This window comes from Rhinichthys klamathensis, unplaced genomic scaffold (assembly GCF_029890125.1).
Source record: "Rhinichthys klamathensis goyatoka isolate OS25496 unplaced genomic scaffold, OSU_Roscu_1.1 h1tg000347l_1, whole genome shotgun sequence".
NCBI classification, from domain to species: Eukaryota; Metazoa; Chordata; class Actinopteri; order Cypriniformes; family Leuciscidae; genus Rhinichthys; species Rhinichthys klamathensis.
In genome coordinates this window covers 960,208-979,750 of record NW_026606859.1, presented here as the reverse complement: position 1 = coordinate 979,750, position 19,543 = coordinate 960,208, and the positions used below count along the sequence as shown (strand labels likewise).

Below are 19,543 nucleotides of genomic sequence, written 5' to 3'. Positions count from 1 at the left end.
GCACCTTATTGTAAAGTATTACCCAATAGTTATATTTAAATGCATGCAACACTTATAATATTACACATTTTCATCATGTTTTGCAATTATTTCTTTTTAGAAAATGCAATCAAGGATGAACCTCGCATTTCCCGAGCCAACGGCTTGTGCAAAAAGATTGTGGGACATTTTTCCCACAGTTGGAAAAAAAAGATGATGTTAGCCGAAGCCCAGGAAGAACTTCAGCTTCCCCAACATGCCCTCATAACATCATGCCCGACAAGATGGGGCTCAATGCAACAAATGATAGACAGGGTTTTGGAGCAACAGAAGGCATTGTCTCAGCTCCTTTCAGCTGACCGTAAAACAAGACACCTAGTACCACAATGGCAAGACACAGATGTTCTAGAATCTGTAAGGCACTGGGTCCACTTCAGGAGTTCACAGATGCCCTTTCCAGTAAAAACTACATCTGTGTATCCTACGTTAAACCAGTTCTTCATCTGTTGAACACCAAGATACTTGCAGTGAAGGATGAAGATACTGACCTGACAAAGACTATAAAATCAAAAATTCTTAACTACATCAACAAACATTATGAGGATGAAACAACCCAAGAGCTTCTGGACATAGCAACATTTCTGGATCCAAGATTCAAAACCAGCTACACTGATGAGGATAAACTTACAAACATTAAGGCCAGGGTCATGTCTGATATGGATATGAGTTCCCACAAGGTGAATTAATTTATGTAAACTGGATGAAACTGTCATCTCTTAAGATAAACACTCTTTTTATGACTTTTTAATATTTACCTGTTAGTAGGGAGGTTAAGCCCAAAAAATAGGCCTTTGACTTCAAGTCATGATGCAAAGGTCTCCTTTGGTATGGAAGTACCTTAGGGTCATACAAATAAATTTATCCTAAGACACAAGTGAGATCACACTTTGTATCAGAAATAAACATGTTTTTTCAAAAATGGCCGCCAATGCGCCGAAAATACTCTAGAGCCCATATCTTTGCTTCTGTTATCGCTATAATGACAAATTTGGTGTCAAAGTGTACATTCTTGGGGTCAAGGAATCCAATAAAATTGGTTTCAAGTTTAAAAAAATAATAATTTTCCCCATACCATGACAATTGGGGGTAAATATGCACATTTCACATAAAAATTGTCATCAGAGTGACTTTACTTATCTTTTCGTTCAAAAACTTTAATTTTGTATTTAAGCAGTGCAGCTACTTCTGTACATTACATTTGTCCTAAGTAGCATGAGATTTCGACCAGTCAGGAGTAGCCTATAGCATATCAGTTCCTGCAACAACACATCCCATCTGCACCAGGAGCTGTGACAGCTGTTGAAGGTCAGAGGTGACAGGTTAACACTTTGAGGTTCGTATGACTTTCTCATTAAATAATTTTTTTTTTTTAATGTTAGATAACTAATAAATAGCTAGCTAGTTGACTATGGAAAAAAAAAACCTTAGAGGGAAAACCTCTTTTCTCGAGAATACTGAAGCCAAAAATTAACCTTATAATTTGTATTAATTTAAAACACACTTGCTGCAGCTAGCAGACCTAGGCGAGGCAGCTCGCGCGCCTATTGGATGCTATGCGGCAACTGCTGCAACCTATCGAGGCACTGCTCGTGACGTAAGCACCAATGAGTGGGCGAATGGGCGTGGCTTATGCCTATATAAGCCAGAGCTCGATAAGATGCTCCTTGGTTTTCATCGACTGAAGCGAAACCAGATGGTAGCACAAGCACGGCAGGGTTACGCAACACTCATTCCCTCTTCTAGAGAGAACCGAGGTTACGTTAGTAACCGTGACGTTCTCTTACGAGAGTACTCTCGTGTTGCGTAAGCTAGCTTACGCTACGGGAATCCAATTTAAAACGCCGTGCGTGCTAAATCTACCACAACACTGACCCAAGGGCGAGCGCCCTGAGTTCATATGATATGGGGATATAAAAAGCCGACATTGGGAATGGGCTTAATAAGAATGATATAAGGTAAACGTGGTTACCTTAAATGCATAGAGGGTGCTTAACACGGTATAACAGTCAGGGGAGGCAATAGCCTGCCTGAACTGAAAACTTTGCAGTCCGCGGAACCGAGTCCGGCAGAACTGAGCGGATAAACTAAACTGACAACAGTCTAGCTTGGAGCGCGGGAACTTCCAGGTTATAGAACCCTATAAATGTAGACAGAGAGGCCCAGCCTGCCGCCATACAGATATCGTGAAGGGAAATCCCACTGGACCAGGCCCATGAAGAGGCATGCCTCTAGTGGAATGAGCTCTGACGCCCAGAGGGCAACGAAGGCTCTTAGATGTATAAGCCAGTGAGATAGCGTCCACTTTCCACCTGGAAAGGCTATGTTTCGAGGCAGCTAGACCTTTAGATCGGCCACCAAACGAAACAAATAGCTGTCCTGACCGTCTGAAAGCAGCCGAACGTTCCAAGGGCCCTAACCAGGCAAAGGAGATTCACGTCAGACTCGCTGTCAGATCCGAAGAGAGAATGTCAGATTGAAGAGGCGGTGGTACCAGTACCAGTCGGTCGCCTTCCAAGGTTTCAGAGCTGCGACGCATTTCTGATTGACCCTGAGGCGAAACAGATCGGAGGCCCAAGCTTGAGACGGCACTCGTGCTTTCAGCCACCACTGCAGTGGGCGCATGCGAAGCAGACCCAGCTGGAGTACTGATGATGATGAGGCCATGAGGCCCAGCATCTTCTGAAATCTCTTGAGCGGGACTATAGTGCCGCAATGTTCAGTATGCGCTCTGGCGATAGTCGCGCTGTCATTGACAGCGAGTTCAGCTCTGTGCCCAGAAAGGATATTTCCTGGCTCTTCGCCCAATTGACTGTGAGACCAAGATTCTCGAGGTGTTCGAGTAATATGGTCCTGTGTTCTATGAGCTCTGAATGAGATCGAGCTAGAATCAGCCAATCGTCCAAATAGTTCAAAGCTGGCATTCCCTGAAGTTTCAGGGGCGCGAGAGCCGCGTCCATGTACATCATAATATACAGGATGCCAGGGACAGGCCGAACGGTAGGACTGTGTATTGATATGCCTGGCCCTCGAAGGTGAATCTCAAAAATCGCCTGTGACGAGAGAATGTCAGACTCGCTGTCAGATCCACAGAGACTTGTGCTCTGAAAGGAGTGGCAAGTACTTTGGGGACATAATCATGTCTTGGTTTGAGGATGACCTTGGAGTCATTAGGCCCAAACTCAAGGCACGACGCACTAACAGAAAGTGCGTGTAAGTCACCCACCAGCTTGACTGAGGCGATAGCCACCAGAAAGGCGGTTTTCAATGAGAGATACTTAAGGTCCACAGACTGTAGAGGTTCGAAAGGGGCACCCTTCATGGCCTCCAGGACCAAGGAAAGGTCCGAGGGGGGGCGAGGAGGGTTCATCCTTCTAGCTCCCCTGAGGAAGCGGACTACAAGGTCGTTCCTACCCAGTGACTGGCCATGCGAATGTTTGACAAACGCAGCAATAGCCGCCACATATACCTTGAGCATGGATGGGGATCTACCCTTATCCAAGAGCTCCTGTAGGAAGGAGAGAACCTCCGACACCCCACAATCTTGTGGATCCAGGTTGCGAGCTGAGCACCAACCTGAGAACACTGACCACTTGGAACCATAAAGCCATCTAGTAGAGGGCGCTCTAGCTTGCGTAATCGTGTTTAACACTCCGTCGGGGAGACTGATGGGTACCCGTTGATGGCCCACACATGCAGAGCCCAAAGCTCGGGTCGTGGGTGCCAAATCGTACCCCCGGCCTGTGAGAGGAGATCTCTCCTCAATGGGACAGGCCACGGAGGCAAGCTCTGAAGCTGCATCAGCTCCAGAAACCAAACTTGGTTCGGCCAGAACGGAGCTACTAGAAGTACACAGGAACCGTTCTCCCTTATAGGCTTGATTACCTGTGGTAACAGCATGATCAGAGGGAAAGCATAGAGAGGGCGGCTGGGCCAGTGATGGGCAGCCCAGCCGCCAGTGATGGGCTGGGCCAGTGATGGGCTGGGCCAGTGATGGGTGCTGAACCCATACAAGGATGCGTTCTGCCAGTGCATGAAGGTTCCGTGATCTCAGACTGCCCTGGCGATTTATGTAGGAAACCACCGACATGTTGTCCGTGCGGACAAGGACATGGTGGCCCTTTAGAAGGGGAAGGAAGAACCGCAAGGCGTTCTCGACCGCCTTCATCTCTAGACAGTTTATGTGCAAGCTCTTTTCTTGGCTTGACCACAGGCCAAAAGTCGGTCTGCCCTCATAGAGGGCGCCCCAGCCCGAATTGGAGGCGTCTGTCGAAACCACTATCAGTTTAGAGATTACTCCCAGGTTTACACCTGTCTGATACCAGTCGACCGCCTTCCAGGGCTCCAGAGCTGTGACACAGTTCTGAGTTACCTTGAGACGTAAACGACCGGATGCCCATGCTCGACGCAGGACCCACGTCTTCAGCCAGTGCTGTAAAGGGCGCATGCGAAGCAGACCTAAACGAAGAAATTATTAAGTTGTGAATGGACTGTGTGTTTGGCATGCGTTTTTTAATAAAAAATTGCATACTTCACCTCCAATTGTCATGTTAAGGACAACATTATTGTTTTTTAGTCTTGGAACCTATTTTATTGGACTCCTTGACCACAAAAATGTACCCGTTGATACCAAATTTGTCATTATAGCTATGACAGAAGCAAAGATATGGGCCTCTCAAGTATGGTCGGCGGCCATTTTTAAAAAATGTGTGTATATAAGATACAAAATGTGATCTCACTTGTGTCTTAGGATAAATTTATTTCTATGGCCCTAAGGTACTTCCATACCAAAGGGGACCTTTGCATCATGACTTGAAGTCAAAAGTCACTTAACCTCCCTACTATGTAATATTATTTCTGCTCTGTATGTCAAAGGATACATCTGAATCTGGGAGTAGCACAAGCAGAGAGAATCCTGACATCGATCTACCTCCACCAGGCAAAAAAGCAAGGAAGTCCTTAGGAAGCTTCTTTAAAGGAGAACTCCGGCGCAAAATGAACCTTTGGTCTAATTACACATTGTTACCTAGTCAACCGTTATCTGAGATTTGTTTTCATGATTATCGAATGTAAATAGTTTTATCTCTAAAAACAGTTTAGCCTATAAAGCTAGTATAACGCTAGTATATTGGGCATAGATCAATGACAAATAAAAATCGCTTGTTAATACCACTAACAAGGCTGAAAATAGCCCCACACTAACACGGTAGCATAATGAGGGTCCCTACCTTCAAACCGAAGCATTGAGAACTTTGTCAGTGTCCAGACAGTTTAATAAGAAGATATTTAATACATACAGTCAACTCCGTATACAGGCAGGAGCCATCTTTGAAATACAGTCTCTACCAGTCAATCTACGAACGCCAATCCAAGTGCGCTGGTGAGATGTGAACGAGCTATAAGTTGTGATAAGGTGAGCGCGAACAGCAGGCATTTGTATTCCTGCCACCAGCTCACCTTCAGAGAGAGTGTTTAGTACTGGGGGAAATGTGGTGACATGTCACCTTTCATGCTTAAAACCAGAAATGGTGGACATGCTGGGTTTCCTTGCAAAAAACCTTTAAGAGGTTTTGGTTTTGAATTCTGTTAGTTTTTATTTATTGTTATGACAGGAGTCTAGGTTAGTTAATCTTAATTGTCTGTTGTCTGACCCAATTTATGACAATTTAGTTTATCAAGCAGTTAATACTACTGTACACAGTATGTTTTTTCATTGTGAAATATGTGCACTGAAAAATATTTTATTTATTTAACTTTATTTTTATGACTGGAATTTAGGTTAGTTAACATTAATTTATTTTGTTGTCTGTTTTAAATATTACAGTTTTGTTTATCAAACTGTTAATACTAATGTTATTTCATTGTGAAATGTTTTGTTATGCACTTCTTGTGCACTGAATACATTTAGAATGTAGCATGTTTGAAAAAGCAAAAACAATTGCCAAAATCGCAAATAAAATCGCAATTGCAATATTCATAAAAAAATCGCAATGTGATTATTTTGTTCATATTGCACAGCCCTAGTAATCAACCAATCAGCACAAGAGGAAGCGGTATAAAAATAGCCTTCCCTCACCTCTGTCTAGACTTGTAGTCAAGACCGCCTAAACCGAGACCAAGACACTACCAAGACCAGAGGGTATCGAGACCAAGACACTACCAAGACCAGAGGGTATCGAGACCAAGACACTACCAAGACCAAGACCAAGACAGACCAAGTCAAGACCAAGACCGAGACCGGAGGGGGGGAAAAAACAGACTAGTGTTGTTGAAGCTAATGCTTTCTGTACACCTAAAGACTTTGAAAAGATTTAGAAAAGACTTTATATGATTATCCAGGGCTCCAGACTAACTTTTTGCCTTGGTTGCACTGGTGCGCCTAACTTTTTTATTTAGGTGCACCAGCACAAAATTTAGGTGCACTCAAATTTTTCCTCGTCTCGCGTCGCCTTTAACGCCACAATTTCAAGGTCACCTTTTTATCACGTTCCATATATTCATGTATATTATGTAAATGCTTTTAAACAAGAATAAGGTGTAGTTTTTTTTTTTTTTTGAAGCACAATTATACTGTATATAAAAATATAAATCTTTTTTTATTTTTTATTAAAGTGCTGTTTTTACATTGTTCAAGTTAGGGCAGGATATTGACACAAATTTCACAATTCGATTCAATATTGATTATATTGGATATCAGGTACAGTACATGGCAAATTTTCTCAAGAAAAACAAATCTCAACTAATGCTGTAAACTGGGAGTCAGTTGTAGCCCACTATGCTTCATTAGCCTACTATAATATTGAAGGTAAAAATTACCTGATTTGTACACAAACACCTAAATTACACTTTTTTTTTATAATAATAAAGTTATATGAAATATAAAAATTTAAATGGTGGCTGCATAAAAACTTGCCAGATTTTTTTCAAACAACATGCATTAAATATTGAAAAACATAAAAAATTATAATGAATATGTAATATGGTGCATATATTAGGCACAATGCTCCTCTAGAGTTAATTTTTCTAGCTAGCTAACGAGTTTATGGGCACTGGATATGTTTTTTCTGAGGTAAATGTGGCGTTACATTACATTGTTTACAAGCGTTTTACTGACGTCTTTCCACGGTTGAAACACCGATTGAGCGATTCCATGTGACATGATACGGATTTCGATAAGTTGTACTCTATCTTTTAACACACTTTCAGATGCTCGTTCATGTTTATTTCGCGCTGTAACTGGTATTATTGAGGCGGAAGAGAAGATCATGTGCGCTCCGCACTGCTGCTTCTCTTGAGCTGAGCTGAGCCAGAGCGATCTCACGCCACAGCGTCAATACACTATTTATGTTTTTGAATTTCGTAAGAAAATGGACCTAATTTGAAATCTGAGACTTTGTTTCATATCAATAGTAACAAAGCACAAAGATTATTGCGATTTATTGGATGGGATGCTCGCTACAATGTTCCATTCATTCATCAACTGATAGCCCAACGGTTCGTAAAAATCAATGAGAATCGAGAAATCAATATTTTTACCTAGTTCAAGTAGCCTACATTTTTAAAAGTTTCTTCGTCGTCTGTTTTCCTGCGTTTATTTAGCTGATGCTGCTGATTGCCGTAACTGATTCTCTGGTGCTCAGGTGACAGGTCGCAATTTATTTCAACCACACTGCACGGAGCATTTTAGTCCTACAGGAATATCTGAACCACAACCAATCAGAGGCAAAGACCCACCCAATCTCTATCTCTGATTGGTTTAGACCACGATATGATCCAACCATATCGGCAGCGGAGAGGCAGCGGATGCGATTGCGATCATGCGAGAACGTTAGGTGCACTGGTGCGACCTAGGAAAAATTCTTGTCGCACCCTTACAAATTTTGGTCGCATGTGCGACCAAATTGGTCACACTCTAGAGCCCTGTTATCAGCTCACATCTAAAGACTTGGGTTCACAGTTTTTAGTCTCAGACTAAAGATTTTACAAACACTGAATCTTGTAGTGACACTATTTACAAGACTACAACTAGATTATTTTAGCTTTTTATTCCCACCAAATTCCTCCCATCATGCTCAGCAGTGATTTAACAAAAATGGAGAAGTAGCTACAGTTAGCTACTGTGGCTTTTGCCATTGCAGTCATTTGCAGTGAAAGAAAGAAGAAAAGAAAGCGTCAGAGGATATGTCCCCCCCCCAGGTATAAAAACTTTTTCTGGTAAGGAAAAAAGTCAATATCAGGAAACAATGTGTTTGGCAGTTTACATCAAAAAAACACGACTGCTCTGCCCACAGCTCGACAAGGCGCTCCTCTTTATCCACGGTCTATTTTCGCCTACTTGGCGCTCGTTGTGTTTCCACGTCCGTCGACATGTTTCTTTGTTGTGACTGATGGCTTCCAGTTTCCTGTTTCCGGTTTTCTGAGAACGATTTTATTGGTTGTTGATTGTTTTACGTCACTGTGACTACGCTAGGACTTGCGATATTATCAAACCTGTTTGATATGAAAGACTAGAGAAAGACTGGCATAAATCCGGTCGCCGACTGCAGATTATCACCTCACATTTAACGATCGAGATGACGGGAGCGCGCTGAGACTCCAGTAAGATTTCTAAAGACTGCCGGTCTTTAGTCTGGGACTGTGAAAATCCTTTGGTGTACGCCCGGCATAAGCAATAACTTGTAAGATTTTGTTTTGCATTGCCTGCCTGTCTCTGCCGATTTTGAAGTCTCCAAATGAATCCATTCTGCAACTTTTAAATATATAATTATATTTTTAAAAACGAAATTATTAGCTTAAGTCCAGGATCCGAAAGTTGGTTGTTTTGTCGCTATGGTTACACACACACACACACACACACCGTTGGCGGTGCGCTCAAAGTCATCTGTCAGTTGTGCAGTAACCCAAAATCTCCTGAATTAAGTTAAAACCCATCATGTCACTGATATGTGTTTTACTAAATATTAATACATCAAAAACTGTACATGATATGTGTTTTTTAAATCAAGTGATCAAAGTGCTCGTTGCCGCGGTGATCAGTGGCGCGGATACGGCTCGCGCACCGCACTGTCTTCACTGGGACGCGCGCTTCAATCCGTTGCGGATATTGTCGTGGATATTGATATTGCTAAATCCCCCGACCACTATGTCGGTCTGAGACAACGAGACCTAGACAAGACCGAGAGGTCCGAGACCAAGACAAGATCGAGAGACCTAGACAAGACCGAGAGGTCTGAGACCTAGACAAGACCGAGAGGTCCGAGACCTAGACAAGGCCGAGAGGTCCGAGACCTAGACAAGACCGAGAGGTCCGAGACCAAGACAAGACCGAGAGGTCCGAGACCAAGACAAGACCGAGAGGTCCGAGACCAAGACAAGACCGAGAGGTCCGAGACCAAGAAAAGACCGAGAGGTCCGAGACCTAGACAAGGCCGAGAGGTCCGAGACCTAGACAAGACCGAGAGGTCCGAGACCTAGACAAGACCGAGAGGTCCGAGACCAAGACAAGACCGAGAGGTCCGAGACCAAGACAAGACCGAGAGGTCCGAGACCAAGACAAGACCGAGAGGTCCGAGACCAAGACAAGACCGAGAGGTCCGAGACCAAGACAAGACCGAGAGGTCCGAGACCTAGACAAGACCGAGAGGTCCAAGACCAAGACAAGATCGAGAGACCTAGACAAGACCGAGAGGTCCGAGACCTAGACAAGACCGAGAGGTCCGAGACCTAGACAAGGCCGAGAGGTCCGAGACCTAGACAAGACCGAGAGGTCCGAGACCTAGACAAGACCGAGAGGTCCGAGACCTAGACAAGACCGAGAGGTCCGAGACCAAGACAAGATCGAGAGACCTAGACAAGACCGAGAGGTCCGAGACCAAGACAAGACCGAGAGGTCCGAGACCTAGACAAGGCCGAGAGGTCCGAGACCAAGACAAGACCGAGAGGTCCGAGACCAAGACAAGACCGAGAGGTCCGAGACCTACACAAGGCCGAGAGGTCCGAGACCTAGACAAGACCGAGAGGTCCGAGACCTAGACAAGACCGAGAGGTCCGAGACCAAGACAAGACCGAGAGGTCCGAGATCTAGACAAGACCGAGAGGTCCGAGACCTAGACAAGATCGAGAGGTCCGAGACCAAGACAAGACCGAGAGGTCCGAGACCAAGACAAGACCGAGAGGTCCGAGACCTAGACAAGACCGAGAGGTCCGAGACCAAGACAAGACCGAGAGGTCCGGGACCAAGACCAAAGACCGTCAAGGCCGTGACAAGACCGAGACCACCGAGACCACGTAAAAGTGGTCTTGAGACCGGTCTCGAGACATACATTACTACCTCTGTCCCATGACAGTTTCACAGCATCCCTCCACCACCCCATCACCTCACTCTCGGCTGGTTTCTATCCCAGTAAAAGGGGGGAGTACTCTGGGTTCGGGCCAAATTTCGAGCTCGGAGCCCTCTCCCGGACAGCACGCCAAATACGCATAAATTACTACATCCAATTTCATGTACGTGTCAACTCGTGAAGTATAATTCCTAACAGACAGACAACAGTAAATCAGACAGTTTCACAGAGCAGAAAGCTAACTCTGTTGTGTGCCGGCGTCTCTTTGAAGCTTCCGTGTACGCCGTCATAAGCTACGCCATAACGCAGCGCCAATCAGGATTGGATTAGTTTCATTCATACTACAGACGCGTTACGCTCAGGACGTTACTCAAAGTTTTGTTACCAACGCAGTGCAAGTTCCCCCGAAAGGGAACATACCCTGAGAACACTGTTCAAGCTCTGTGTGTAGAGCTAGTGTTAGTGGATGAAACTCTTCCAGTCTGTGTGCTAGAAGATGTCTATACACATGCAGAACAGGTCTGAAATAGTTAAATTAATTATATTATAAAGTTTACCCTTTCCCATGGCCAGATTAAAGTCCTTTCTACCCCACAGTCCCTTCCAACAGCCCCTAGTGGAAGATAATTTGGATAAAACCAAGTAGGATATGTGTGACTGACATATGACGACTGAAAACAGAGGTCAGTGGCCTTCAGCGGTCAGCTTGCTGTCGAGGAGATCTACAACTCGACACTATAGGGGCCCGCATGCATTCAAAGAGCTCTGGGGCCCCTGACAGTCAAAGGCCCCGGGCCCCAGATACTCAGCCCAATGTCAAGTCGTGGTCGGTTTATAGTGTTCACTGGAGACACAACAGCTACACACTCTTAAAACTAAAAGATCCTCATTGGCATCTATGCATAAAGAACCTTTAACATTCCATTCAACAAAAGGTTCTTTATAGTGGAAAAAGGTTCTTTAGATTATTAAAATGTTCTTCACACTGTGGCACTGAGAAAATGTGGCAATTCTATGGCAGTGGTTCCCAAACTGGGGTACGTGAGGTGACAGAGGGGTACGCCAACAAAACGCTGAGTTTAATTCTACCACACCTTAAAATAACATTAAAACCGAGCATGGGTTTCTAACAGGCAAAATGCCACTTCTAGTGTAAAACAGGAGGTCAAATACATGGAGCATACGTCAGATTGTGTGCAGACTGTGCTGCCTCAGCGAATCACACTGCATTACTGCCGTTCTCCACTTCTCCACAATGTACCTTTGTGAAAGTGGGGATGTAGCACAAATATAGACACAGATTGTGTTAGAGATTGATTTATGATTGAGATGGTGAGCACTTATGGAGCTCGAAATGTGTCTTTATTACATGCGAGAAAATAAATGATCTGAGAGAAAAAAATGCTCACCCGACTGGCCAATAGGAACGTTCCAATAGGAAAAAAGAACGTGGCCCCGCCCATGACACAATTTTCACAGCGAAAGCAAAATCCTGACACGAGAGAAAAAAATTGCATCGAGAGCAAAGAAAAGCGGTTTGAGAGAAACACTTTTTCTTTTGAGAAAATGTTTTCACACTGATAGCAAAAAATATATATGTAAGGTTTTTTTTTTTCAAAGTATTTGGAGAGAGATTTTTTTTCTCAGAAATAATTTTTAAAAATTCTAATTTATATTTTTTTATGTTCTATGAGAAAATACTTTCTCTCAAAACTTTTTTTCGTCTCAAAAAGTCTATTTTTTGCTATTGATATGAAAACTTTTTCTCTCAAATATTCTTTTTTCTCTCATGAAATGCTTTTTTGCTATCAGTGTGATAACTTTTTCTCTCAAACTTTTGTTTCTTTCTCTCAGATCATTTATTTTCTTGCATGTAATAAAGACACATTTCGAGCTCCATAAGTGCTTATATTTTTTTAAATAAAGATAACACTTTGTTTAACAGTTTTATCTAGTAAGCTATTAGACAAAACTGTATAACAGAGAATGAAGACGGATAATGTGAGCGCTGTGTGCTCAGGCACTGCCGTTCTCAGAGCCGGCACAATAAAAGTCCTACTTCCAATACATCGGCCAAACACAAAAAATTATTGGCCGATGCCGATAAAAATTCAAAATATCAGCCGATATATTGGCCTTGACGTGACATACATTTAATAGGGTTAGAAAAAAACCTGCCTTTAAAAAAATGCACCTGAAAATCTTCTTTAAAGGAGAACTCCGGTCAATTTTAACATTGAGCTCATTTTTTTGTACATTTGGAGTGCTGTCAGTACAGACAAAAACGACAAAAATCGGTGTTGCCTACACCGTGTTATCCTCTTTTTAAAATTCGCACCCTGTTGACTTCAATGGGGCAAGTTCTAAACCTGCTTTTAGCCTCTTAACAACCTTAATGTGTCATTACAAGTGCACAGCCATGTGAGTGGTGTTATTAAGAGTGACCACGGTCAATCTGACTGCAATAGATGTGCAAGATATTAATAAAAATGATGTTAATTCAGCCAGCTCACATACCTGTATTTACTTCCTGTTTTCGTTCGAAGTCCACAGTAGTCGATTGGCGAGTTCGCGCGCGCGATCATTGGTAACTAATATAATGATCGCGCGCGCGAACTCGACAATCGTTTAACGCCTCGTGACTAAACAAAGGGCGCCAATGTGAGTGTGCACACCGGCGCGAAAAATGCCACGCGTAAAAGCATCATTTTTTTTAAAACGCCTCGGGTTCGTTTTTTTAGTTAGACGCGCCACGTCAAAAACTATCCGACCAATGAGATTGGCGCTTTTGCTCACGTGTCTGGAGCTTCTGAAGTTACAGTAAAACACAACTTGGGGGCGCTCAAACACAAAACGTTCTTGCCGAGCACACATACGTAACGGCAAAGAAGATATACGCCAAGTAGCGTCTACACTGCCAAGGAGAAATAAGACGAGGAAGACGCAAGGCAAGATGAATGTAGAGCTGCTGGTCTCGTTGGTGTCGGAACATAAAGAACTATATGACAAACGCCACAGCAACTACATCTGAATCTTAATAAAAGAGAATGTTATGGAGTGGTATTGCAGAGCAAATGGGCGCCATCTAATGTCAGGGAATGAATTTGCATGTCCACTCGGCTCATCGTCAGCGAAAATCGCTAGGGTGTGAACACAAAAAAACGCGTTGAAAAACGCTGGCTAATAACACGCGCCGATATTCGTCCCGGTGTGTACGAGCCTTTAGGGTTAAAGGTTAATCTTCTTAAATATTGTCCCTTCATGGAAAAGGTGTGACTGCAGTCTAAGTGGAAGAGACGCAGAAGGATGTTAAATATCTCAGAGGTACGACAAAGTACGGGAACCACTGATCTATGACATCGCTGCATGCGAAACCCCCTTTTGGAACCCTTATTTTTAAAGAGGATCTATTATACCCTTTCTCAAAGTCTTGATGATGTTTCCGGCTCTACTAGAACAAGTTTTCCTGCTTGAATGTTGATTATTCTCCTCATATTCTCCATTGTTGCGGCTCCTCTCTTCCCAGTCTGTCAGTAACGCTCTGTTTACTTCCTGTCTCTATGAAGCCCCTCCTCCTGAAAAGCACACTGTGCTCTGATTGGTCGGCTGGAGCAGTGTGTTGTGATTGGTTGAGCGCTTCGAGTGTGTTTGGGTAATATCCCGCCCCTAATTACCATAACCGCCAGTTTAACACACTACTAACTAACTCAACCAGGCCCCGCCCCTTTATTTTCCATATTAATTATTATAATGAGGAATATTGTGACGTGTTCGTTCCCGGAAAAAACTCGAGACTACAGTGGAGGCGTTTCAGGAGTTCAGGAACACTGACTCTGATATAGAGGAGAACTGGAGCTTTCTCATGATCACACTATCCTCCTCTCTAATGCTACTGTGTAAAGCTCTGTCTGCATGCGCTCAAATGCACAGCAAGTGTTGACGCTTTCCTGTTATGCTATCACACATCGCATGCACACTTCAATAAGCCCAAAGAACGCATGCGTGTACATGCTGGGAGAAACCGGGCCGAGGGTCCAGATCTAGCGGAGTCGATGGGTCTATGACTTTACTGTGCTAAAGGGAAACGTGTTTACATGAGCACCGCCTGCTTGTCCAGTAGAGCCGGGATACGAGCAGGCATGTGAAAGTCTGTCGCTGGATTCATGGAGTCTTCTCTCAGAGACGACACCTAAATCAACTATCTTAATTTATTGGATTAATATTTCTTTTGTTGACCATACATTAATGACAGTGAATAACAGTTCTTGTTAAATAGGTTGTTTTTTAAGTCTGTGTTTGAAGCTGCTTTTGATTTGCACAGATGACTGATGTGTGCTGTGTTCACACCTAAACACTGATATTAGGCCTGTTTTAGTGACATTATTGTTTTTATTAATTTGTAATTGTATTGTTTTTAGTGTTATTAGTGTCATTAAATGATTTGTTAACAGTGTGCACACTACAACTGTAGTCCTGTAAGAATGATGTGTGTGTTAATCGCAAGCGCTCTTGGCGATTAGTGAATAGATCGCCTGATATTCAATTAATGATGGGATGTCGTTTTGTAGTCGGTTTTAAAAACATTTTCATTGAGGATCTCAATCCTCATACACGCATGTCGGTGATGAAATTAGGGAAGTTCCTAATATTATTAATACTAGCCTTATAATAATGATAATAACGATAATAACAATTATTGACGCGCCAACAATCGTCTTGCAATGATTGGACGAACATGTGTCGATCCTGAGACTTCCACAGAAGATCTATGAACATGTTTTAATATTTGACCACTTCTTGCTAAGAGTTTCTACCAATATACTAGAGAGTAGTTCCGTTTATTGGAAAGAACAAATTAACAGAAAACACAAAAATGGTTTAAATTCAAGAGGGTTTTGATCTGGGGGTCTGAAACAAACATCAAGAACCACTGATCGAGAAAACACACATTTGAAGGCTAATTGGACTTTCATAGTTACTGAGATATAGACCTTGTGACAAGCCCTCTGTGTGACAACTAGCCCCGGTCTCCTCTGTTCAGAAGCTGAGCATTACTATGGGAAATATATCCCTGTGTTCCCGGTTCTCCCTCAGTGTGGGAGCCAGTGCAGGGCATCAGAGACATGATGAGCAGAACCACACCCACAGACACTGACCACTGCAGAGAAACATCTGTGGCCATCACACACACACACACACACACCGCTGACGTCATCGTGACTGACAGCTGTCTCCTTCTGGATGTTCACACACACACACACACACAGCATCGCGAGCTCAGAGTCGCTGTTAAATATGGGTGTGATGTTGCGAGCACGAGCACGAGCGCGAGCAGGATCAATAAACTCTCTCCGGTCAAAGTGACGAGACAACAAATTCATTCATAACGCTCATACAACCATTCGCATTCAATTATTTATTGTATCATACAGATCCTCCCACATAGCAGTGCGTGTGCCGGTGGATCAAACGGAACAGTGCACGTTATCCAGGTTGTAAATGAGCATTTGTTGTACGATACCCCGTGAGTTGCCGGAGGGTCTCAGGTGTCCGCGGGCAGGCCGAACACGAGCGCCGAATCCCCGCAGAGAAACACGCCGGTCCCGGGAAGGTGGACGAGGCTGTCGAGGCTGTTACAGTGAGGGAAGCGTTACATTAGTCTCCACTACACACACATCCGAGAGAAACCCGACTTCCCAATCCTACTACTGTGAAGGTCTCGTTTAATATTCATGAGCAACGCTTTCGCTATTGGAAGGAAGCGATGCAACGTCAACCCTGTGTAGACTCGTTAATATCCATGAGCCAAGCGATAGACTGTAGTAGCGCATCAGCTTTAATATATGACTTCAAACAAAGTCAATATACAGTGAGAACTGCAACAATACACATAGAAAAACAGACAGCCAGGGGAGGCTAAACATTATATAAATATATTAAAGGACTCACAAACAGAAAGAGTTTTAATTGCTTTCTTATTATGTGAATGGAAAAAAGTATTGATATATATTTGCATTTATTTTTCAAGAACCAAAAACAAAGGTTAGGATTTACTGTAGGCCTACTCACATTTATCTAGGCTATATGAAATTTAGCAAAAAATTATACATTTATAATATAGAAGGCCTATTCTTTCCTTTTATTTGGGGGATATTGGTGAAACCAAATAAAACGTTTTCTAAACACAAAGAAAAAGTGGGGTCAATGTTATCAATTATAAATCTAGACAAATCTTACATGAGCACATGAGCAAGGTTTCAGCCAATGTGTTGCAAAAAGAACAGTTCAAATCAATATTCTTTTTTAATTTATCAAGAAAATTAATTACTGGCCTGGGTAGTATCTGTTTAAGATTTTGAAAGTTATTTCCTTAATTTTATTTACCAATAAATGTTTGTTTGGTAAAGTCCAGATGGCCTTCCATAATACACCTTCCACCAGTCTATGTCAGCTTTAATATTCATAACCCTTTGTCATAGTACGACATAGAAGGACGCCATCCAAAACTATAAAAAAAATTGTGAAGTGCCGTAATGCATTAATTTTAAGTTAATAGGTCTATTTCATTAATAATAAAGCTTAAGGGGGGTTTCATAGTGATGCCATAGAAGAACCATTTTTGATTTCGCAAAGAACCTTTCAATTAATAATTCTTAAAATAAAAAAATTACTAGTTTGACGAACATTTAAAAAATCTAAAGAACCTTTTTCCAGTATAAAGAACCTTTTTTTAAGAGAGTGTAAACTGTAATCGCAACACAAATTTATGTATTGTGATACAATGAAAATGAAATAATAACGATATAATAATAATGAAACACATCTAAACAGTCTAAAAAAGTCTAATGCCTATCATAATAAAATGTCCAGTTTTTATTATTATTACAGTTTTTCTCAATTGCTAAAACACTAAACCCTATTGTCTGAACCAAATGCTCAGTTGCCTGAACCCACTGATTGAATCAATCACTCTTTTGGCAAAACCATAAGCACTTTTCACCTGTTTAGACACAACTTGTCAACACATTTTCATTGTGATGCACCCGTGCTGCATAATGGTGAGCACAGGTGACAAAAGTCAAACACAATTAAAGCACAGTTGTCACCACTTGAACACAACAACTCAAAATTGATCACACTTGTGGCTAATGATGTGGGCGAACATATACAGTAAGCCAGTTCAGAGAGCACTGGTTTGTGAGGCTCTACAATGGATAGAAATCTGAGAGGAAGAGTTCGTGTGAGAGGAGGTCGAGGTGGTCAAGGTGGTCAAGGTGGTCGAGGTGGTCAGCGAAGACAAAGAACAGTAATATCTGATGAAATCAGAGCTACTGTGATTGACCATGTTCTTGTCCATGGTATGAGCATGAGGGAGGCTGGACAAAGGGTACAACCAAACATCAGTAGATTCACTGTGTCCACCATAATCCAAAGATTTAGAGAAGAGAACAGGTAATTACCTTTTTTTGACATTATAGTACAGTATGTAAATGTTGACAGCAATTACTGTATGACACTATATACTGTACCACAGTATACTGTAAGTAAATGTATGTTTCAGTACATCACTGTACCAATGTACTGTAGTATTGTAATGGAGGGTTGGTCTAACTGTTTGTAGGCCTAGTATTCCATGTATATTTTTTTGTAACTCCATGTTCTCTTTATGTAGAATTGAAAGACTGCCACATGGGGGTGGGAGGACAGGTATGTTCTCCCCACACCAAGAGACCCTAATTGTTGATATGGTCCGTGAGAACAATGCCATTAAACTGAGGGAAATTCAGCAGAAGATCATTGAGGACCATGTAAATTTTGAGGGTATCAACAGTGTCAGCCTCTCTACTGTTGATCGTGTCCTCAAGCGCAACAGACTGCGCATGAAACAGCTATACAGAGTGCCCTTTGATCGCAACTCAGACCGAGTCAAAGAGCAAAGGTTCCAGTATGTACAGGTTGGCATATATCCAGACACATTCAATGTTGATTACTCTAGGTAGTGATTTACTGTAGTGGCCTAAATCACTTTTTCTGTATCACTTACAAAACGATATCTATTTCTACAGAGGGTTTTTCAACTGGATGCAATGGAAAGACCCCATGAATACATCTACATGGATGAAGCTGGGTTTAATCTCACCAAAAGGAGAAGGAGAGGCCGTAATGTGATTGGCCATCGGGCCATTGTTGGTGTTCCTGGGCAGCGTGGGGGCAATGTCACATTGTGTGCTGCCATCAGCAATCATGGGGTTGTCCACCATCATGCCAACCTGTGGCCCTACAACACTCACCAGCTCCTCATTTTCCTCAATCACATGCGAGATGCTCTGTTAGGGCAGCAGGAGGAGCATCCCATCTATGTTGTTGTTTGGGACAATGTGAGTTTTCACAGAGCCCTCCAGGTTAGAGAGTGGTTCAATATGAACCAAGGATTTATCAATCTTTGCCTTCCACCGTACTCCCCTTTCCTGAACCCCATTGAGGAATTCTTCTCCTCATGGCGGTGGAAGGTATATGAACGCCAACCTTACACCAGGGTCAATCTCCTGCAAGCCATGGGACTCGCCTGTGGTGGCACAGGTGTGGAGGCATGCCAAGCCTGGATACGGCATGCCAGGGGTTTTTCCCCCGTTGCCTGACCAAACAAAATGTGGCCTGTGATGTGGATGAAGTCCTGTGGCCTGACCCAGTACGGAGACATGATGCTGTGGCTGAGTAATGCACTTATTTGTATATTTTTGTACTTTATTTTTACATGGGCTTACTGTACACAAGTGGCAAACGCATACGATTTCTGTTTGATTTTACAAGTGCTACGTGTAAATGCACAAGATTTCTGTTTTGTCTTTTTGTACAAGTGCTACAGTAAATGCACAGATTTTTTGTTTTGTTTTGCAACATGCATTTAGCCTACAGTGAACAATAAACATTTATTTCTCCAGCTTCATGTCCTGAGCATTGTGTTTTCTATTTTTCTACGTAGTATTTAGTGACTGTTCAGTAGTGTTTTTAATTTTGATTGACTCGGGGCACGATTTGACAACATAGTTCAGTTTTGAGCACAGATTGAACTGTTTAGAGGTGAAAGTTTGGTTTTGCAAGAAGAGTCTGAGGTTTTGTGAATGTAGCTTGAAAAATGGGCTTTGTGTTCACAGTTTAGAGAAAAG

General features: G+C 42.7%; 1 protein-coding gene across 1 annotated transcript in view; it reads right to left on the bottom strand.

The window, feature by feature from the left end:
* jakmip1 (janus kinase and microtubule interacting protein 1) overlaps positions 1-16,086 on the bottom strand; it is a 93,989-nt gene extending 77,903 nt beyond the window's left edge. Inside the window, exon 1 of the mRNA XM_056272716.1 lies at positions 15,898-16,086. The gene's annotated coding sequence lies outside the window, so the exon portion shown is untranslated. The remainder of the gene's footprint in view (positions 1-15,897) is intronic.
* Between the last annotated feature and the right edge of the window lie 3,457 nt (positions 16,087-19,543).